Consider the following 23,926-nt stretch of genomic DNA (forward strand, 5'->3'; position numbering starts at 1 on the left):
GGAAATGCCTTTAAACATTTTAGAAGCTTGATTGATTGAGAAGATCCATCAGTTACATCCTTAAAATATTCAGAGGGCTGTTTGTCTAACTGAAGGTAGTTCGATCTTTCAGGGGTCTTACCAAAGGATTTTAGAGTCACAACTTCAGCATCAACTTTAGACAATGATTTCCTGAGAGTTCCCTGAAGTTGACCTTGACTCAGAAGCCATTTCTTAGTTCTAGCACTGTGTGCCATCCAGAGAGACCAAGAGTTTAAAAAGCAAGCCAGCACTGGCGTCTTTCTATTTAATAGTCCCTCTGTTAGCTTAGGTATTGCCTCTCACATTTTACTATTAGCAGCAAGAAGAAACCAGATGGCAACTTCAACACCATCTGGTTGGAAATCTCCTTAGCAAGATCACCTACCCCCAGTTCAATGTTCAAAATTCCATGGATAGTTGTGTCCAAGGCATTCTAAGCTTTCACTAACCCTTTCTTCAAAATCTTTCGTTTTCTGATCACTGCTTCCAAAGCCTTTCCCACGTATTTGGATTTTGCTCAGCAGCATCGGGTAGCAAAATCTGCATTAATTTATCTATCACCATGTAACAAATTAACATAACATTTAGCAGTTTAAAACTACAAGAATTTATTATGTAATGCAGTTTTTGAGGATAAGGACCAGAGGTGGCTTAGCTAGGTGTTTTCACTTTAGTGTATCTCATGAAGTTGCACCCAAGATGTTGGCTGGGGCCTCAGTCACCTGAAACTTGTCCTGGGGCAAGAGAATCTAATTCCAAACTCACTGAAAAGGTTGTTGGCAAAAAGTCTCAGCCCCTTGCCACATGAATGACTCCATAAGGCTATACATAACATGGCAACTGGCTTCCCTGAGACACATGATAAAAGAGCAGTCGGAATTATACCACATATGTCTTAGCTTCTGGGTCACTTCTGCAGTGTTTGTTACAAATGAATCGGTAAGTCAGGCCTATCTCTACAGGACAAAATTACACAGAACGTGAATACCAGAAGACAAGGGATCATTGGAATCAATCTTGGAGGCTGGCTACTTCACTCACTATTTAAAACATTATATTTCTCTAGATCAGTAGTTCTCAACTACAGAGTGTCTTCATCAATATACCAAAGGGAACTTATTACAACTATTAATAAAATGATCAGACTTTCTAGGTATACTATCTAGGTAATTTAAAGTAAATTATGGGAAATTCAAGGTTATTTCTATAACACTATTTTGATTTACTGACAGTACATTATAGAGAGGTTTAGATAGTCTAGATAGAGTTTAAGTTGGAATTAGAGATTATACAATGAAAATCACATGTAACTTGCAGACTATATTATTTTTATTATAGTCTATAATAGTCATTGGTAAAATACGGTCCATTCAATGCATTCTAAGTTCAAGAATAATAAAAGATTATGCCTGAAAACCACTTAAGTAGTCAATAAAGTAAATTAACTATGCCATACATCCTATATATTGAGTCCAAGAGAGTTCGTTTTTTCTTCATTGTAAGTTTCCAGGTTCTAATTTGTGTGTGTGTGTGTGTGTGTGTGTGCATGTGTACAACTGATCACAGGAGTCATCTTTAGCTTTATGAGAAGCTCGCTCTAAGAGCTAAAGGTAACAGGTGTTGGGGTAAGGTTGGTGGTAACTGTGTCATAGGTGGATAAGGACAGCAAACTCATACTTGTTCACTCTGAGGCCTACACATGCTAAATAGTAGGCAGAAATTTGCATTATTTTCTGTTTTGTTTTATTGTTCTCATTTTTGGTTTTGTTGAGTGGATAGTTGCATCAGCATATTTTCATTGAACATGTGATATATATGCTATATATCATTAGCTGTGGTGTTGACTGAAAATTATTAATTTTTAAGTCCAGTGCAAAAACATTTTCAAGTTTTCTTAATATATGAGTAAGTCCATGGAAGCAGAGCAAGCCTGTAAATATTACTCATCACATATGTTGCTGCAGTTGAAAGCAATGAGTTACTACTACGCCTACAAGAAGGTACCAACTTTGACGTTGTGGTTCTCGAGAAATAACAGTTTCCTCATGTGAGATGTATTTTAGTCCTAAAAAAAAAGGTGGTTATGGAAGGATAAAGGGAAAATCTATGAATATGGCCAATGCTTTCTTACTTTTTTTTTTTTTTTTTTTTTTCACCATTTGGCATATAGTCCAATTTGGGTGTAGACTTAGCTAATTTAGGGTGACAAGTGTCAAAACACCAACACTTAAGGTAAACTTTTCCCTTAGGGTACTTACAACTAGAAAACTATTGCTTTCATATACAAGGGAAATAAAGGTATATCTTTTGCATTAGCTCTTTTGTCTATACTTCTTTCTTCTTAGTAGCGAATTACAGTGATACCTCGGTTCTCGAACGCCTCGGTTTTCGACCAAATCAGGATTCGAGAAACTTTTGTCTCGGAATCCAAACAAATATTTGGAACTCGAACTTCCGAGTTGAGCCGAATGGCGTTCATTCGGCCCAGCGCGCCTTGCTTGCGTCATCAGTGTGAGTGCAGAGAGAGAGTCACGCTTTGTGGAGTCCGCTTTCCTATTGGGTTTCATTGCTTCGGTTCTCGAACAATTCGGTTCTCGACCGTCCTCCTGGAACGAATTATGTTCGAGAACCGAGGTATCACTGTATATTGAAAGCATCATCTTTTTTTGGTGAGCAATGAAATGAGTAGAAAATCATGCTCGACTAAAATACTAAGTCAAGCATTCATACAATATTAAAATTGTTACTCTAAAGAGAGGTCAAATAATCTGGAGTTTGTGCTACAGGAGACACAAGCAACTGACTATCAATCCACATAATTCTTAGGGTAAGAGGAAAAGAATAGATTCACCCAAGAAATTCATCACATGACTTTACCTTTTAATGTTTTATGTCTCTAGTTTACGTGTAACGTACCCATCTATCCCATATTTTAACTTTTGTAAGTTTTCTTTGTAAATTACACATGTAGAAATATAGCTTAATATATTTTATATGTTATATATTTATATTTTATAAATTTAAATATGTATTTCCTTTGCATAAGAAAGCAATCGTTTTTTAGTTGTAAGTACCCTAAGGGAAAATCTTACCTTAAGTGTTGGTGGTTTTTTTTTGTTTGTTTGTTTGTTTTTTATCCTCACCTGAGGACATTTTTCCATTTTTTGTTCAGATAGAGTGGGAGGAAGAGAGAGAGAGAGAAACATCAATGTGAAGGGACACATCGAGTGGCTGCCACCCTCACGACCAACCAGTGCCGGGGACAAACTGCAACCGAGGTACGTGCCCTTAGCAGTAACCGAACCCGGGTCTCTCTGTACCGCAGGCCTACGCTCCAACTGCTGAGCCAAACCGGCCAGGGCAAGTGTTGGTGTTTTGCCACTAGCTCTTTCTGGGATATAACAGGAAGGAGGCCCATACATTCAGAGCCTGCTTCACCAAACTGAAGTTTGTCATGGGTAGCACAGTAAGTCAAAAAAGAGAAATAAAAGGTAGATTGGAAAGGAAGAAATAGAATTGTGCCAAATTGCAGATGCCATGATTGTCTGTGTAGAAAATTTGAAGAAATCTACAAAATTATTTCAAGAACTAATTAATATATGAGTCCAGTAAGATTGGCCACAGAAATACAAATACTAGATGATTCCTCTTATGTGAAGCATCTAAAATAATCAATCACCTAGAAGTAGACAATAGAACGGTGATGACGAGGAGATAGGAAGTTGTTGTTAAACTGGTGCAAGGTTATAGTTATACAAGATGAGTAAGTTCTAGAGAACTTCTGTATAACACAGTGTCTATACTTAGAAATAAGATATTGTGTACTTAAAATTTTGTTAAGAAGGTAGAGCTCATGTGTATACATCCATTATGTGCAGTATACTGATTATACCTCAATAAAGCTGGAAAAAATACCCTTAAAACAAGTACAAAAGATATCAATTGTTTCTACATACTAACAATAAACATCTAGAAACAAGCTAAAAATACATTTGTTCCCAAGAAAGTGAAATACTTTAACTAAATGTAACAAAAATGTACAGAATCTCTATGCTGAAACTTAGAAAATGCTCTTGACAGAAATTAAAGACCAAAATAGACAATGTGTTCATCAACTTTAAAACTCAACATTAGTAAAGATGTCAATGCTTTCCAAATAACCTATAGTTTTAATATAATTCCTATCAAAATATCAGCAAAGATTTTGGTAGACATAGTCAAAGTTATTATAAAAATTATATGGAAAAGGAAAGATCCAATAATAGCTTAAATATATATATATATTTTAAAGAAGAGTAGAGAGAATCTTTCTGCTGGTTGTTAAGGATTACTAAATAGTTCAAATATGCAAGACTGTGGTATTGGCAGAAGGATAAAGACATTGATCAGTGGAAAAGAATCGAGGACACCTAAACAGACCCACTGATTTTCAACTACATGGAAAAGCAATTCAGTGGAGGAAGAATGGCTTTTTAAAAAATGGTACAGGTGTAACCATAGACACTCTATCTGATGAAAAATAGAAGAGTATCCTTGGGTGAGGTATAAAAAAAAGTAAGAACTTGCATCTAGAATATAATAAACTCAAAATTGAACAATTAAAACAATATTTTCAGTTATACAATGGGCAACAGACTTGAACAGACATTTCACTGAAGAAGATATAAGGATGACAAATAAGCACATGAAAAGATGCTCAACATAATTAACCATTAGGGAAATTAAAATTAAAACCAAAATGAGACTTTGGTGTAGTAGTAATTATACCTTGTAATCAGACTACTAGAATGCCTAAAATAAAAAAATTAGGAAGGAATAGTATTACATGCTGGTGAAGGTTCTGAGAAACTGAATCATTCAAGCATGGCTGGGTGGGGATGCAAAATGGTACAGCCACACTGGAAAATAGTTTGGCAGTTTCCCATAAAACTAAATATGCAACTTTCCTACTCTTGGGAATTTATCCCAGAAAAATGAAAGCTTAGGTTCGTTCACACGAAAACCTATATGAAAATGTTTGTAGCAGTTTGTTTGGAATAGCCAAAAATTGGAAACCCAAATGTCCTCCACCAGATGAAAGATTAAAAAAAATGTGGTGCATGCATATACTATGGAGTATACTTCAGCAATAAAAAGGAGAAGATTATTGATACATGATGTGGGCGGATTTGCAAGGAATTATGCTATGTAAAAAAATCCATCCCTAAAGTTACAAACAGTATCACTGCATTTAAATAACACTTTGAAATAAAGCATTAAGGAGGAGGAGAGCAGACTGGGGCTCTCGGGGGTCAGTGATGAGGAGCAGTGGGCGTGGGTGTGCCTGGGATAGCACAAAGGAGACTTTGGAGGGAAACTGAACAATTATTGACTGGAAGTATTTATACCAATTTCTTTTTAAATGAGGCAAAAACATCTTTTAACTTCATAGTTTTAGGAATAATTCTATAAAAATAGGGAAGTAAAACTGAAACTATGTTAACAAATTTTGCTTCAACATCAACTCCTGCCTATAGAAATATAAAAACTAAATAATCCAATGTAATAAATTTGGTGCTCACTCTGGAAATTACCAGAGTGGAGTCAAGATGACATGAACTCCAAAGCAGATATAAAAATTATAATTATAACATAATATTTAGAAGAAAATATTTGACTATTTTTATAACATTGGAGCAGGGAAGACTTTTATAAGTATGAACTCAAACAGTGCTGGCACGAAGAAAACAATTGACATCTTGTCTATCAAAAGTTTAGAAAAGCATCATATAATGTTTAAAGGGCAAAAGACAAGCTAGGAAAAATATATCTGTAGTATATGCAATGAGAAAAGATGAGTTTATTTTATTAAAACATTTAAAAATAACAAAGACAAAAGCAATAGAGAAAGAAGAAGAGGTTGTAAGGAGTTAACTTAGAGAGAGAACAGAAGAGGGGTGGGGGAGGAGGGAAGAGATAAACCACAGAACTTATATGCATGTACACATAACAGATGGACATGGACAGCAAGGCTGGGGATGAGGTGAGGAGGGGATGGGGAGGAGGGTGTCAATGGGGAAAAAAAAGAAGAAAACATCTGTAACAAAAATAATAATAATAATAATAATAATAATAATAATAATAAAAAAGAAACAACAGCATAAATGACTGACTCACTTCGGAGTTAGGCCAGACCTCCATGACGGGGTCAGTTTTGAAATGTGGTGAGGAGTACTCCATGCTTAAGTTCCTTTTATTGCTATCTTACTGGTTCAGCAAACAAGAAATAAAAGGTATGTATGAAACAATAACAAGCAGACAAGTCCTCAGGGGCTCACTTATTCCGTGAGGAGGTGGGCATATGGTTCCAGCTGTCAAGATAGCCTCTGCAGAGGAAGACATCCATAAGGTCAGAGGGGCTTAGAGCTGCAGCTTGTGGTATTTACATCTGGTTGGGGAAAGGTCTCCTGAAGTTTCAGAGGTTCATCTGTTCTCACGCAGAACTGTAACCATTGTTCTTATTGATGAGTCACAGGGCCCACAGCAGAACTGTCTGTGCCATGCCATAAAACACATCAAAGGAACCTGACCTAACAGAGAGAGAGGGAGAGAGAGAGAGAGAGACTAGAACCTGGAGAATGTATACACCTAGGTATTTTTTCTGGAGCTATATAATCCCACAGCAGTGACTAACTAAAAGTAGAATTTAGAGAAAAGGAAGAAGAGACTTTTACTATCTTTCTTTATACGCATCTCTTTCTCCTTTTTGGATGTACTACCACACATGTGCACATGTGCATGTACAGTTCATTTTTATTTTTATAAATGATCATGTAGTAAATATGGTTTTTTTTTATACAGTTCTATGAATTTTAACACATGTCTAGATTAATGCAACCACCATCATAATCAGGATACAGAATTTTTTATCACCCTAAAAACCTCGTCCATGTGACCCCTTTACAGCCACACACTTCCCCTACCCATAATCCCTGGTCACTACTGATCTTTTGTTTTTATCGTTTTGAATTCTTGAGCATGTTATATAAACCATATTATATAGACATAACCTTTTGATATTGGATTTGTTTTTCACTCAGCATTAATACCCTTGAGATCTACCTGAGATTATGCATGTATCAATAGTTTGGTCTTTTTGTTGCTAAGTAGTATTCTATTTTTTGGGCCTACTGAAGATTATCTATTCATCATTAGAGGACATTTGGGTTCTTTCAAATTTTGGAAATTATAACCGAATATCTGTAAACATTTGCATATAGGTTTTTGTGTGGTTATATGGTTTTATTTTTCTAGGATACATGTGTGTGTAGAATTACTGGATCACATGGAAAGAGTATATTTAAGTTTATGAGAAATTTCCTAAACATTTTCCAGAGTTACTGTAGACCATACATATTTTTTACACTAACATTTTTAATTAGAATAACATAGAATATGTGACCTTTAATATTTTCATGAAGCATTTGGTTCTTAATGATGTTTATGTCCTAGGGGACTTTGAATTCTTCAAGACATTTCAGACACTCAGTTTTGAATACAGAAGGGCTAGAAAGGCAGGAAGATAAATTAAAATATTTGTGTGATAGTGCTCAAAGTATTGACATTCCCTGGGTTCTGTATTGAAAAACATGCGGAGATTATAGCAATTATGGGACTGGTGGAGAGGAGTGATTCAGAGCGTCCCTCCTTAAAGACAAGTTACAATAACATGAGCAGAAACTTAGACACGAAAACTAAGCTTGGTAAAGAGCATCTGTGTGGTCTAATGTTCAAGTGCACTGCAGACTCAGGCAGGATGGTGGCAAGATCTGGGTGGAGATGTGGAAGAGTTCTAAGCCAGGATTTGGAGAACTTTCATAAGAGCTTTTCAGCAGCTCTCTTACTTGACAGTCAAGCAGGGCATCAGAAAGCAGTCCTTAGCATCATGTTTTCTTATCCATAAACTCCTTGGAAGCTTTTGTTTGCTTGTTTTCCCAAAGTAGCTTTCTTTATTGTACATCATCTATTTATTCAAGGTCTGGATATTTTCTCTTTTGGCTCAGTGAATTTTTACCCTCTTTCCGATAAGAGCCATTCATTCATTCATTCATTCCTTTATTTAAAAGTAAGCTCTTACTGTATTTCAGATATGCACCAGAAATGAACAAAATCTATTCACAAGGGGTCTAAATCCAGTAAATGAAGAGATACCGAATGCATTTTATATAGAGGCTAGACAGAGGATTAAAATAAGGTGACATAATAGAGAGTGACCAGGTGTCTCTTGTCAACTGCATAGTCAGGGAAGGTTGCTCAAAATAGGATTAATGCATTGAGATCTGAATGACTGGAAAGAGCAGCTCTAGGATATTGAGAAGAAAAAAACCAAGACAGAGGCTCTAATGCCACTTGGGGAAGAAAGAGGACTGGTGTGGGTAACAGAGTGGGCAAGCTGGCACTATGATGTGTTTAATCACATACCGCTTTGCAACCCAGGACAACAAATATGTGTTGTATTAAAAGTGTGTGCAGAATTTAAAAGATTTTAGCCCAGCCGGTGTGGCTCAGTAGTTGAGCGTCGACCCATGCACCAAGAAGTTGCTGGTTCTATTCCAGGTCAGGGCATATACCCAGGTTTTGGGCCAAATCCTCAGTGCGGGGCTTACAGGAGGTGGCCAATCAGTGTTCTCTCTCATCAATGTTTCTATCTCTCTCTCCCCCTCTCCCTTTTTCTCTCTCTAAAATCAATAAAAAAAAAAAACACACATTAAAAAATAAATAAATAAAAAGAAGATTTTAAGTAGGAGAATGATATGATTTATGTCTTCAGAGATCACTTTGGATGCTGTACCAGTAGGAAGATATCCCAGTGGTCTAGAGGAGAGCTGATGTAGACTTGAACTAGGTGGTACTAGTACAGAAGGAATGATATGGACAAAATTGGGTTGTGGTGAAGGTGTTAGACATTGTAAGGTTTTTTCCTCTTCTTTATTTTAATATAGGCATTTTATAACTTAGATGCTCATTTTATGTGTGGTTGCTGAAACTGGAGAGAACAGAGGTTTGGATTAAATGTTGTGCCTCGCATCAGATGTTGGAAAAAATAAGCTGTATCTGGAAATCTTACAGCACTAATTGAATTTTTAAATATTAGAGCCTCATAATAAGTATATAAAGACACCAGAAGGGCTCCTCTCCTGCATGAATAAACATCAATGGCTTCACTTCTCTGTTCCCTCTCAATAAAAATCCTGCTTAGTAAAGGATGAGGGTTGTTATAGGGATAAGCAGATGAATTCATTTAAAAGATGTGAACTCAGTTGATATACCAATAAAACATTCATGAAATGTTTTCTTCTCTGACTTACATGTTAGATGTTATATTGACTGCCGCTACATGGCCAGTTTGCATCACCCAATGATCCTATGATCTTTTTCAGTTATTGTCTTAAGTTTAATATTCTGGGGCTTTAGAGAGAATGCATCCATTAAAGATAGAGATAAAGAGCTTGTAATAATGGTGAAACAATTAATGTTTCTCAGCTCAAATTTGCTCATTCATCAGAAAGGTATAATACTTGCCCATATCAAATATTTCAGGGGGAAAAGAAAATATAAAGCATCATGCAATGTACATCTTTTATAGCATCTACTTGATGACTGTTGGTGATTATTATTTACTAATAGACTTTAGAACATTTCTTCAGCTATAGGGGTCTTGGCCAATAAGTAGGAGAAAGAGGGAAGAATCCAATCTAGGAATGGGAAGTGGACAGAAGTTTTGAAGGGTACTCAGAATTTAGCCCGCATAGGATAGGATTTGAGAGCTAAACAATATAATTGACACATACAAGAAGAAATAAATAGGTACAAAGAATTCTGAATAAAAAGAAAGCTTTTCTTGTATGATGAGATGTATCTGGTGCACAGTATCTGTCTTCGATTAGCAGAGAGATTGGCTGTGAAGCATGGCTGATATTCCCTGTGCAAAATTTATTGCTAAGACACTAGACCCAGCATCTGAAAGCATGGTTTAATTTTTGAAGAGTCCCTCATTCTTTCTTACTGTCCACTATTGAAGCTTCAGGATGCTGGCTGTTCAAGGTTGCTTAGGAAGCTGAAAAAGGTGGTGGGCATCAGAATTTCTAACTAAGAGGAAGATAGAGATGGAAGATACAAGGTTGGGCAGGGGAGGTTGACTCTGAGACATGATCATGTAATCTCTGTCTTGCATCTCCCCATTTCACAGTCTGAGAATTCTCCCTGGAGGAAAAGAAGTAGAGAAGGAATCCCTGCCCCGTTAGAGTCTCCTTGTTTCACTTTCCCCCCACATTTACAGAAAAGGAGGGTGGCACTTTGCTAAGGTTTTAGAGATTCTTGCCAGCTTTTCTGCTGTGAGCTGGAGTTTACCATTTTCTTCAGAGCTTCAGAGGAAGAACTGGAGATTTCCATAACAGCTTGGTCTTTGTATCCCTTCTCATTCCTGCATAGCTTTTACAGGGAAAAGTAATACGGCTTCATTTATAGTCTAAGTTCAGGAATGGGAATAGAGTTCTTCAAGGTAACAATCATGACTGCTGTGTCATCTTTCTCAAAGTAATTTTAACCTGGCTATAATAACTGTGTTTCTCGTCATCTTCACTACCTTTTTCAGCTTAACAAAAAGACCAGATGTTACTAAATCATGATCTTCTACACAGCACAATGTGTGGTCTCCAGGGTGTTAGGTTGATATGCACAGCCTTTCCACAGTCACATGCCCAGGGAATGCGGCTGTGTTTGGGGTTAGTAACTCCAAGAACATTAATTTTATTTAGCATTTCCTCAGCAATAGCTCTGTGTTCACTAATGGCACCTCAGGTCCCTTGGGATAATCACACATTAAACCAGAAATACACATATTGTCATGATTGCAAATGTGAGAGAAGACTTTAACTCCTGAGTAACCATCACATTTTCATGGGAAGGAATTATCTGGTGTACAATTCCAAACTGTAACTTTGAATTGGGACCAAAGTTAATTCTAATTTTTGTTTCCAGAAATATAAAAACACTCTTAATTTTTTTGTTTTAAAAAATGTGTTCACATGTATGCTTTTTGTTTATTAAGAGATTTGGAGCCCTGTCCTGTTTGGCTCAGCGGTTGAAGCATTGACCTGTGGTCCAGAGAGACCCAGGTTCGGTTCCCGCTAAGGGCACGTACCTCGGTTGCAGTTTGTCCCCGGCCCTGGTTGGGTAGTGCGGGTGGCAACCACTCAATGTGTCCCTTTCACATTGATGTTTCTCTCTCTCTCTCTCTCTCTCTCTCTTCCCCTCTCTCCCTCCCGCTCTATCTGAACAAAAAATGGAAAAAGGTCCTCGGGTGAGGATAAAAAAAGAGATTTAGAGATCAACATAATTAGCAAATGTGCAGTCATGTGGCATTGTACTTGTAATAGAATCGGTTCCCAACAAAATGTCAGTGGTTATTATTCATGATAATCCTACCATTGACCTTGGTGTACATCAGAATTATATCAAGTAGAGAAAAACTGATTCTTTAGTGTTGGAAAATATATTTGATGACATCTAATTTTTATATTCTTATACAGAAAACAGTGAGTTCTAGGGAAGGCAGATGGTCTAGAGAGATCATAAAATAAGGGATGATTCATGTAGGAAGAATCACTGGATACTGGAGCCAGATGATAACAGTTTGAATTGTTTTTTTAAGTCATGTTAGCTGTGTGACTTGGGGCAAATTTGTGAGCTTCTTTGAGTTTGGGTGTAAAATGAAAATATTAATAGATAATTCAAGTTGTTTGGAAGTCAAATGAAATACATTTGATAGAATAAGTTAATAAACTAGAGAAAACTATAAAACATGCTAATTATTATTTTAAAAGAGAAATCATATTTATGGCATTATATAACATTCCAGGAGCTTATTATGAGAGCATTGCATAGCTGCACTGTATTTTATGAAGCCTGCATTACTTCCTTGTTTTTACAGTTGAGAAACTAAGGCTCAGAGCAGTCCATGTCGGCTCGAGGCCACAGACAGTGAATGGTAGAATGCAGCCTCAAACTTGGTTCCAGCTCTTGTCTCCTCCAATGATCTTGTCCTTTCTCAGCTAGTCCTTCTAACATAAACTCTCCCTAGGTAATTTGATCCATTCACTGGAACATCCATTTCCAAAACGTTTGAATAAAGCTAACAAAAATGAGAAGTTTAGTGTTTAAATTGTGTTATCACTTAGAAAATAAATTTTCCTTATAACTAGTGAGACCACTATGGTCAGGAACGTGCCAAAGAAGACATAGCCAGTTTTCTCCCACGTTGGACAGAGGCAGTTCAATAAGTTAAGTAGTCCCATCTGTACTACCATGCAAAACCTGCCTGAAAGGGCCCATTTAAACATTATTAATTCGAAACAGATATTCTTCTCCGGGGAGTCTTTGTTTACCACGTGGGTTGTTTAAGTGACATCTGTACCCATCAGATGTTTTATGGACTTAGTTATGAAATTCTTGCTGAGAGCGAGAGAGAAGGTGGCACAGTCCTTTTCCACCCCCTCAGAGGATTTTGGCGATTTGAGATTTTGGTTGTCACAACCCAGGAGACAGGACTACTACTGGTACCTAGTGGGTAGAAGCCAGTGATGCTGCTAACTATCCTATAATGCATGAGACAGCCCTCACGACAAAGAATGAGCTGGCCCAAAATGTCCATAAAAGTCATCCTTTTTATTAGAATAGTATGGCATCATCTTCAAAACACTTTCACATGCATTATCTTGTAGATAAACACAACATCACTGTGAGGTAGAAATACTTCTCCCTAATGCTAGAGGAGCAAATTGAGATTGATTGGAAGGGGATAAGCAACTTGACCAACGCCACGGGAGGAGGAACGCAGAGGTGTGAGAGCATGAAATTTCAGCCTCCTCAGACCCTGCTTCTCATATTTTCACTCGACGTAGCTGTGGGCAAAGATGGACTCTCCACTCTCTCCCTCCTCATGCCCAGCCTGGTACCTGATCCCTACTAGAGCGTCAAAAATATGTGCTGGCTGATGGACTAATTTTAAAAGACCTCAGGGACAATCTCCAATATTATTCTATCCTATTTTTTATGAGAAATGTCAACTCAGGCCATTAGGCTATATTTCTTTGTAAATTTCTCATGGATTTTCTGTTTCCTGTAGATTATTTTATTTCTGTTTTCGTGATTTCGCTCCCTTGTAAATCTTCGACTATGTCAAAGTGTGAAAGCCTGAAACTTCCGGCGAGCAACAGCATGTAGCCGCTTGGCGTCTGCCTCCTTAGCTGATGTATTCATGGGTGCTAAGGCAGAGGAGCCCCGGACGAGGAGCTGGCTTTTAGAGTAACAGCACATTTCAATGACAGGTAAAAGACAAACTGGAAACCGAACTGGGGGACAACGTAGTCACAAACAACAATTATAACGAACACAGTAACAGGTGAGGCTTTGTGCCAGAATTTCCATCCCCAAACTCATTTATTAGGGTGGTATGTTAATACTGCACAACAATAGTAAGGCTGACTTAGTTTTATATTTAGCTCATGAAGCAATTAACGAGAGAAAAGAAAAGAACACCCGGGCTGCACTAGATGGACAAATTGCAAAATGTTCAACACATTGCTTTAGCAGACAGCAGAAATAATCCACCTGCAGATTTGAAACTTTCTCCATTCTTGGGTTGAAGTTGTATAAAGCAAAAGCAGTCAGTTAATTGGTCAGTTCAGTAGGAAAAAAAATAAACCCATAGTTCTTTGGAAATATGTCAAAATATGTTCTGAGGGAGAAAAAAACACATACTCTCAAATTGATGATTTGGCTGAAATTTTCACTTTTTAATTGGTGCTTCTGTTCTAAGGCAGGCTTTTTTTTTCTTTCTCTTATAAACATTCTTTACCTTCATACATGTTTATAGCTTCATTTTACTCCCACAAAATGATTCTGGTTACTGGTATTCACTAGTACATTTACCCATTTTTCTACTATATGCTTAAGTGTGCTCTGAAAAAAAAAATGTTTTTGTAATCCTCATCAGAGGATATACTTTTATTGATTTAGAGAGAGAGGGAGAGAGAAAAACAAAGATTGTTTACTTCCGATATACGCCCCGACCAAGGATTAAACCTGAAACTTTTTGGTGTATGGGATGATGCTCCAACCAACTGAGATACCTTGCCAGGGCCGAAAGTTCTTTTTGTTGTTGTTGTTTTTGAGAACAAAATTAACTGTGTATATTTGCTGTGAGGGGTTGTTATTTAACACTGAAATATTGAACAGAAGATGAGAAGCAGATTGAGGTCAACATGGGAGATCATGAGTCTAGTTTTTGTTTAATCTCAATTTTAGTTTTATTCTTTTTTAGTATTTACAAATACGTAGGAGAAACTGGGATTCTCTGAAAACGTTCTTCATCAAGACAACGTCATCTTGTACCATTAAGAAAAGACCAGCGCTGCTCTGGTATAGGGTGAATGAACGTATTCCTTTTCCCTTTTAGTCTTGATCTAATTACTTTATGATGTAATTATGATCTAATTACTTTTTTAAAATCTCAACTTTGATTTAAGTAAATCAGGGACGTTTGATGAAAATACCTGACATGGTGAAAATGCTGTCAGAAGGTAAATAAGTAAATAAGCCAAACACCCCTCACTGTTACTTGAAAGCTCATGATGTACTTGTTCACATGGAACATCTGAAATCAAAACCAGTTTTTCTCAGAATGATGTTCTTTCTCTTTCTTCCTCTACCCTCGTACAATAAACACTCTGAGTAGAATTCCTAGAAAACAAGGAGCTTAGTTTTCTTCAAGGATGGACCTCCTATTTTAACTAACATGTGACCCATACCACCTCATGTCATAAAGGGTCTCTTTCCATTGCTATTTTTTAAGACTAAGAAAATTCTGAGGTCATACTTCATTCTCATTTTACATACCCTCTTACACTGTAAAGTACTTCAAATGAAAAGACTTGAAAATAGTTTCAGAGAACAGGAGTGGGGGAAATATTTTCCAGTTACTTCTTCGCGAAGGATTGGACTGATAGGATACTCTCATCCTCCTGTGTTGAGGGTTACAAGTGTAGACATGATGCTGTCTTAACACCCAGTAATAAAGCAACACCACTTGTGTATTGTAGCATTTCTTTCATGCCCTATTCCACTCCCGCCTGCCTTCCAGCAGTTGACTGTTGTCATCTCTTTTCCACATGGGTCAGGCCAGCTGACGTGTGCTGCCGGAGGCTGATGAGCAGGGCAGCACACCTCTGGGTAGTGACCTTGCCATGGGACATGCCGCACAGCTGTGGGGTGCTCGGACACAGCAGCAGCAGGCCCGCCAAGCTTGCAGCCATCCAGAATGGCCCGATTCCTTTCGATCAAAGAGTCACGATGACTTGCCGACTAAGAAGGCGTTCTAACCTGAGGGACAGCCTTTCTATAACCATCCTATAAGGTGACACAGTCTGCATTTGTTTATTTACATAGGTGTGAAAAAATATATATAGTGGCCTTCTCACTGCCATTGTTAAATACAAAAGAAGGCAATACATTAATATCTATACTTAGTATCTTTCATTTCCTCTGAAGCATTTGAAGGATTTTGTACTTTATGGACTATCTATTCTCTAAGTCTTGTGTATGTGTCATGTGGGGGATAAAGCTACCAGCATCTTTAGAGTCCCAGGGAAATACAGGACTCTTCCTCGATTAAAAAATGTTGTATCTCATGCTTCACATGACAACCATATTTTTTCATCAAAAGTTTTCAAAAAGTAAGGAATTGGGTGGGGGACTAGAGGAAAATAACTTTTTCTTATTAATAAAAGGCTAGACATAAGCTTGAGTAAGAAAGAGTAATCCTATAGAAGACACAATTCTACACTCATTTTTAGATTTATTTCCTATCCATTGTTTTGCAATGGTATGCTTTTTTCCCCCAGTTTTATAGAATTTGTTTCCCTTTTAAGATATCTGTGTAAGGATCACCCTCTCCCTCCCTCCCTCCCTTCCTTCCTTCCTTCCTTCCTTCCTTCCTTCCTTCCTTCCTTCCTCCCTCCCTCCCTCCCTTCCTTCCCTTCCTCCCTTCCTTCTTTTATCAGTTTTGATGATGTAAATTTGTCTTGGATTGAAAATAAGGCCATTTAACTTGCATATGCTGCTTTTGAGCTAATAAAGAAAGAACAGAGGACACTATTACGTATGTTTTGAGTTTAAACACGTCAATTTAACTTAAATGAGAGCAGTTACAAAATCAAAGTATAAAAATTGTATTTTTTCAGTTTTTAAAAAAGTCAAAACTTTTTCTATAGAATTAACTCAGTTATACAGTGAACTCATTTCCTTATCTGAATGCTACCCCATCAGGTGAGGTGTTCCATTCTCTAATCATTTTACTGAATGATAATTACCTACCTGCTTCGTCTTTGCCATCTTTAGAATGCAGAACAGATTCTCTGAACACAACTCCAGCTTTCTTCCTAGCCTCCAAGCACCATTATTTGAGAAAAACATGTATTCTCCAAGTTGGCACTATATGTATTAATCTTGAGATTTTTCCAGGTTTTATTTAAAGTGCTTACTTTGAGATGTTTTTGATATTTAAGGTTTCCTGGACCCACAGAAGTTAACTGAAAAGACAGATGCAGGTAGGGTGTACAGTGCTGTGGGTGAAAGGCTATGCCTTCATTTGGCAAAGTGGCTTTAAATTAGGCCCCCGTCTCAGTTGGTTCCCCATTATTTTGTTCCATTAACGTGGTTTTAGAGAAAACTTTCAAACACCGATTCTTGTAAAATCTTCCGTAGCCATCAGATTGTCTCCTTCACAGAAAATGAGAGAAGAAAAATGTCAGGAAGAGCAAGGATTATCTTAACCTCATCCTAGGCTGATCAGAACCCTACTCTGACTCGGTGATTGCAAAGCCTGTCAGGATAACAGGCTTTGTAGAATGCTAGTCTTCAGAATTAGGGTCAAGAACAGCAAGAGGGTTAAAGACACGGCCTTATAATGAGAGTCAGCATTGAGGCTGTCCACATTGCACTGATACAAGTCACAGAAAACATTGCATTACGTTTAGAAGTCACACGAATATTAGACATTATGAACAAGTATCCTCTTGTGATACTTTTCTCCATTACTTCTAGCTGCTTCTAATGCTTAACTCTATCAAGTTATAAACAATCCTGACAACAAAGATACTTTGAGCACTGTGCTCTTCTGTTTGGAGAATAAGTTTACTGATTGTATGAGCATTCAGTTTGCATAGGTTTAGATTATTCAGCATATGCCTTTTCTTCTTTATCATATTAATCAAACAGAAACAATGTTGAGAAGAAGGAAGGTCATCCTAAAAAAGAAAAAGAAAAAAATGAACTGTCAATAAACACACATTTCTCTAAAATAGAAATAGTGTCACACCAAAAATTTTAGTGTGGATAGTGCTTAAAAATTAGCTCTTTTGTCATCAGTTAATAGAACCGTTAATTTATTTGTTGGGGCGAGCAGGACACAGAGTGATTGACGAGCTTAATGTATGTATGCTGGACGCAAACACCCGGAAGACGGTGCCAAGCTATTCGTGCCTCTGGTCCGCTGGGCTGGGCAGGAAAACACAGTCTGGAAGCGCCCAGATTTCTACTGAGTCCTCCCTTTCTTCTCCAGGGACTAATTGTCATATCAGCCACACAGCGTTTCATTTTTATCATTGAAACTGGGAATACAAACTGGCAAAATTTTCTGAGTTTTAATTAAGCTGTTTGAAAACATTTCCTCACAGCCCACTTTAGATGTATTAACATTAGAGCAATTTTGCCTAAAATGTATAGTAGAGTTAAACAGTGTTGGTTTGGTGGCGCTGTAATAATCCTTCTTTCCTTATATTAGGGGAAAAAAGAAAGAGCATCAACAATACTGCATGTATCTGGGTGGGGGTGTTTCCTATTACTGAGGTGAGTCAAAAGGAAAACGTTGGGGTGATGTGTTAGGAAATATGATTTTATGTACTCTACATTTTAAACAACATGATTAAATTAATTGGAAAGAAGTGCTCAAATTAGGAGCATAGCAGGAACACAACACAGTGTTTTATCAGGAACTGAGGTGCATTTTGGGGTGGGGGTTGATAAACTAACAAAAGTATAGCTTATTAATTCTAATTCTAATGTGTTTTAAGGCCTGACTCTACTCTGGTGTGTTACACCGCAATTCTGGATTTATTACTACTACATAATTGTAATTATAGTCATTTTGTACTATTACCTTTGCTTTCAGTTCTCCCCTTTTCTCTCTGCTGCTCTCTTAAAACCTCCCTTAGAGGCATTAAAGCAAGGCAGCTAATAAAAAAAATGACTGGCTGCTGCCGCAGATCCACCTGACGGCCTGCAAGCCTCCGTCACACAGACCACTGGCGAGGGTGCTTTTCTGATACGCAACGGCTCTGACAATTCGTCCGGAGTTACCTTGAACTAGAAAATGTTAAATATATGTTAGTTTGCCGATGGAGTGAAGGAATGGGGAAAAAACAAAAACCCACAAAATAGTTCATTGTTTTGTGAACTTGATGTTTGTGGAAACCCACTAATAAGAAGGAAATTCTTCCCTGATATAAGAGATTTATCTACAACTAATTTATAAATATATATCAGTCAGGAGGCATCAAGTCAAATGGAAAAGCTTATGATGGCTCGTACCCAAGATTCTTAATGCAAAGCATAGGAGTCTTCCTGTAATGTCATAATTATCAGCTGGAAGCCCTCCATACAAAATGTAAAAATAACCATGTGCCATCTGGTAATTGGTTTTCCCGGCAAATACATATGCAAAAGGGAATCGAGAGAGACAACAAAATTGAAAATCCAGTGCACGGGAATGCTGTGTGACGGCCGGAGTTTTAATAAGCCACTTGCTGTGAAATCAGTTTTACAATCCCATAGCATGATAATATAAAGCACTATAACATATATACATAAGCATGAAAGTACCATTATATTTCTGGATATAGTTAAAGCTATTGCACATAACATTTGGGCTTCCCATATTGAGAGACATTCGTTCTCAGGAGATTGGACCTGTAGTTAAATAGTAGCTAATGAAAATGAGCTAAAATCACCGTGACATTTAGCCTCAATTGAAGTTTATTTCCCCGGGTTTATTTCTCATAAGCGAGTTTATGGCTACACTGCTTTCTCTCATGAAAAAGCACAAGTCTCCTTACAGTATATAACACATAGATGTTCATAATACTATTAATGGTAAAAAAGAAAAAAAATATTTCACTGTGAAACTGTTCAAGTCTATATTGAAATCGTTGGGTCAATATAGAAACATGTTGTGTAATTACTTTGACATAAAGGGTTGGCGCAGTCTTTTTGTACCCTTGTGTTTGGCTGCTCTTGCCCTTCAAATCATTCTCTCTCAAACATCTCGCTCCCTGCCACGGCAGACAAGAGGGGGCTGTGGCAAAGGAAAACATATGGGTAGCTCCAAATCCATCACTGGCATCATTCAGCAGAAAACTCCAGCCTTGCAGCATTCAGAGCAGTGGCGGCACTGGACTGTTGCATGAAGGTTTATTTCTGCACATTTTATTTATTTATTTTTCTTTATTGACTTTTAGAGAGAGAAGGGAGAGGGAGAGAGAGAAACATCAATGAGAGAGAACATCGATTGGCTGCCTCCTGCATGCCCCCCACTGGGAATCGGGCCCACAACCTGGGCATGTGCCCTGACCGGGAATCGAACTGGTGACCTCTTGGTGCCTGGGTCGATGCTCAACCAGTGAGCCTCACCAGCCGAGCTTGAAGCACATTTTAGTTGCTGTGTAACTAAATTCCATCTAAATCCTTTTGGGGAGCAAGGGGATTAAAAAAGCCTTATAAAATGCAAAGTCTGTCTTCTCCTTCCCTGTTCCATCATCCTGAGAGAGTGAACTGCTGCTGACTGTCCTCCCCATCGGACCCAAGGTCTTTCATCCCAACTTCACATGTCCTGAGTTTGATACTTGAAGAATCAAAGCGACCTGGACTCCAGGGGTGCTGATGAACTCCACTAGTGTTCTCCATTTATATTCTGCTCAGAACTAGAATAAGTGGAAAATATTCAATCCTAAATCAAATTCCTGAGTCCACCTTGTGAAATCAAAATGTCAGTTATTTGGTATACACTTAAAACTAATTCTTTTTTTTTTTTCATGGAACCAAGACATGGTCAGAAACAGCACACTCTCAGTTTGGTCTGCGTGAGACCAGACATATTTGTGATGGCCACGCGACACTTTAATTTGATGTCAGTCTGATTGCTAGGACAGGACAGGAACCTGGATTTTACTTACAGGACTGAGAAATGGAAGGAATAAGAGACAACATATGCCCTGGCGGGTTTGGCTCAGCAGGTAGAGCATTGCCCCACAGACCAGAGAGTCCTGGGTTCGGTTCCCACTAAGGGCACGTACCTTGGTTGCAGTTTGTCCCCAGTGCTGGTTGGGGTTGTGTGGGTGGCAGCCACTTGATGTGTCTCTCTCACATTGATGTTTCTCTTTCTCTCTTCCTCCTTCTCTCCCTCCTGCTCTATCTGAAGATAAATGCAAACAAACAAAAAAAAATGTCCTTGAGTGAGGATTAAAAAAAAAAAAAGAGGCAAAATATGTTGGTCATTGCTACAAAGGTAATACATTATACAGCTTAGTCGCTATGAAGAAATGATACTTGAGCCTGATGGTGAGGAAAGGGGCCTGTGAATTTGTGTTACTATGTAATGAGTGAGAGGGTGCCCTTTGGGCTCAATCTCAGCCTGGCCACTCTTACTTCTGTAACCTTTGGAAATTCTCTTAACTTCTCTGAGCCTAGTTGTCTTCACCTGTGAACTGTTGATAATAGGACAGTAGTACTAGAACGGAGGCAGTATAAGAAAAGGGTCAAGAGCATCATGTGAGGAGTAATGCTTCCTAGGTGTGCATTCCAGCTTCAAAATTTACCACTGTGTCATCTTGGACAAATTATTCAGACATCCTTCTGTCTCATTTTCTTCATCTGTAAATTGGAGATATCAGAAATTAAATCCTTAAGGAGTTTCTCCGAATGGTGTGTGGACTCAGAACAGTGTCTGACACGTCTCATGATCTTACAAGGATGTGCTAAGGTGCTAAAATGAGCAAATCAAGTAAAAATTGAGTAGAGAGAAATTACCTTTTAAAATGCTTTAAATTATCTATGAAGTACTGTGTGTGTGGTTCTTGTAGTAGACAGTTTTGTGTAGGAGTAGGTATGTATAAATGTATAGAGAATGGTATATAAGAAAAAATACACGTAAAGTATAACTTTATTGTATTTTAAATTCTATAAAATAGAGAGGGAAAAGAAAAAATAAAGACCATATAACTTTGACACAGAGTTGAATTAGTTTAAGTTAAATGTATAAATGGTGCTGATCCACTGTGGTACCATGTAGGATTAATTTAAAAATTAAACGAAATGATATGTATGGTGCCTTACTCTTGGTGGCTAGCACACTGAAAGGGTTCATGAAATGCTGATCATTATTCATAGCATCCTCGTTATTACTTTTATTTAGTTATATTGCAGTGTAGATAACTTTCCTTCGGTGAATTTTCTATCAGAAGTCGTATCCTACCCCTGAAGCTGTGTCTAGGGAAGCACTGAGCTGCCTTCTGCTGTTCTCTGCAGACGGCAATGGCCCTCTGCCTTCCCTGACGTCCTAGTCATAGCCATGGGACGGGACGTGAAGCCAGGCTAACGGAGGCCTCTTGCCTGCTTTGGGAATCACCATCTTCTTGTGAATGAGAAAATGTTGATAGTCCACTGTGGGACAAGAAACTTTTCCTGCTATTTATTCTTTTTATTTAGCGTCTTGCCATAGTGCCATATTTAAGTTTCAGTGATGAGTCCCCAAAGTCACACTTTTGTCACAAATCTAAGAAAGAAAGTGACAACTTCTATTTGTTGAAGCTGGTTCTACTGCACCAGTAAAAAGGAAAGCGACACACCTACTCCCTTGGCTGGTTTAACCTCGCACCAATGGGGAGAATCTGTATTCCTGTCTTTTTTTAATTTTTTTAGAAACCAGAAACTCCACTATCACAGATTTTTTTTCTAAACTATCCCAAGTTTTATTATTTTATTATACTTTACTAGTTCCTACATGCTTTATTCAATACAGTTGTTGTTTTTTTTTTTTTCAAATTCAACACATAGTATTCCAAATTTGATGTTGGTTTCTTGAGTAGAGCATGGTACGTAATGGCATGCGGCTGCTCCCTACGTCCCAGCCAGTTCTTTGGGTCCCTCCCAAGTCTCCTAGCGGCAAGCACATTCCTCCTTGGCACTGTAGCAGTACACGAACATGGTCACTGAGGCTGATTTGCAAGGAAAATGAAGGAAGTTTGTAGTTATAAAGTGAGAAAGACTTCTGACTACTATTCAGTTTTCTTACGCACCTCACACTGTTAGTCTGTTTGGTAGGAAATGATTCTAGTTCACTTGCTTAGCAGTAGAAAAACACCCTAGTCACTGGAAGGAAGTGGAAACAATATTTATTTGTTCCCAGCATTTCAAATCCATGTGAAGCTCTCCCTGTACAGGCTTTAACTTACTGATAGTTCTATCCGCTGAATTCAACTAAAATCTGTGAATCACCACAGGAAGGCACAGAATTCATCATTTTATTCTAAACATTCAATATTTCATTTTAGAAGAGGAAACAGCAAAAACAAAAGTTTTAGGGTTCAAATATTCATTCATTATTTTTTTAGGAAGGAAAAAATGTTAGCCGTTTTTAGTGCAATCAAACAATGATTCCAATTTTGTACATCAAACTTCACTTATGCTATCAGACGAGTGAGTCACATTAGAATTTAGATGCTCACCAAAAATTGTGACAGTTACATGAGAAATATCATTGTATATGACAAAACATTTTAGGAGAATGCAAGGACTTTCAGTCAAGAAAGAGTTTCTTTTTTGAAGAAATACTTTGTTTGTGGCCTTTCAACTCTTCTCATTACAGTACAGGATAATGAAAGTATAACCATCAATTATACTTATTTTCCCACAAGAAATGGCCTTTTGTGACACACTATAAGACTTTGTCTTCTTAATATTCACCAAATTTTGTGTTTCATAAGATATATCTGAAGTATAATCTTCCATTTTCACTATAAGGCCATTATTTTCAATAGAAAGTTGTATTTTCGATTTTTTATTTTCTTTTGGTATCCTAACTTTTGACACAGAATTTATTATACTAACCATAATAATAAAATAAAATAATAACTTATATTTATTGAATGATTATAATATTCTTAATACTGTGGTTAGCTTATTATAATTCTTGTTGTTATTGCTCAAAATGAAAAAAAGTGTTTTATTTATTTCTCTATAAATAAGTTTTCTGTTAAGGTATTGTATGTATTTGCCTAGGTGTTCATTATTCATTTTTGGAAAAAATTTGAGTAAGTGATTATTCTATTCTAAATAAAACAAACCCACAAAAACTCCATAAACTTTCAGTCTACCATTTGTTTCTGTATTGGTATAAGTCAGAATATTGAACTGGAAAAATGGAATATAATGATAAATTTGAAAGCTCAAGAAAACAAACAATATTTTTTATTAATTAATGGAAAGCAAGATAAATGAGAAAGGTGGTTTATTAGCCTAAGGACTTGGTATTTCCATTTTATTCAACCCCAGTGAAGATGCCGATTATTCGTATGAAGGAATATTGTGAGGAATGGTGAACACTAAGCAATCTTTAAATTTTGTAAGGCATAAAAAGCATATGAATAAATAATAATAACTGTCATATGAAAACAAAGAATCTTGGAATTATTTTAAATACACCATAAATAAGTCTGCATGTAAACTAGAAGCATTTTTAAAAAGTCCATTTGGG

The sequence above is a fragment of the Molossus molossus genome, unplaced genomic scaffold (assembly GCF_014108415.1).
Source record: "Molossus molossus isolate mMolMol1 unplaced genomic scaffold, mMolMol1.p scaffold_m16_p_14, whole genome shotgun sequence".
Taxonomy (NCBI): Eukaryota; Metazoa; Chordata; class Mammalia; order Chiroptera; family Molossidae; genus Molossus; species Molossus molossus.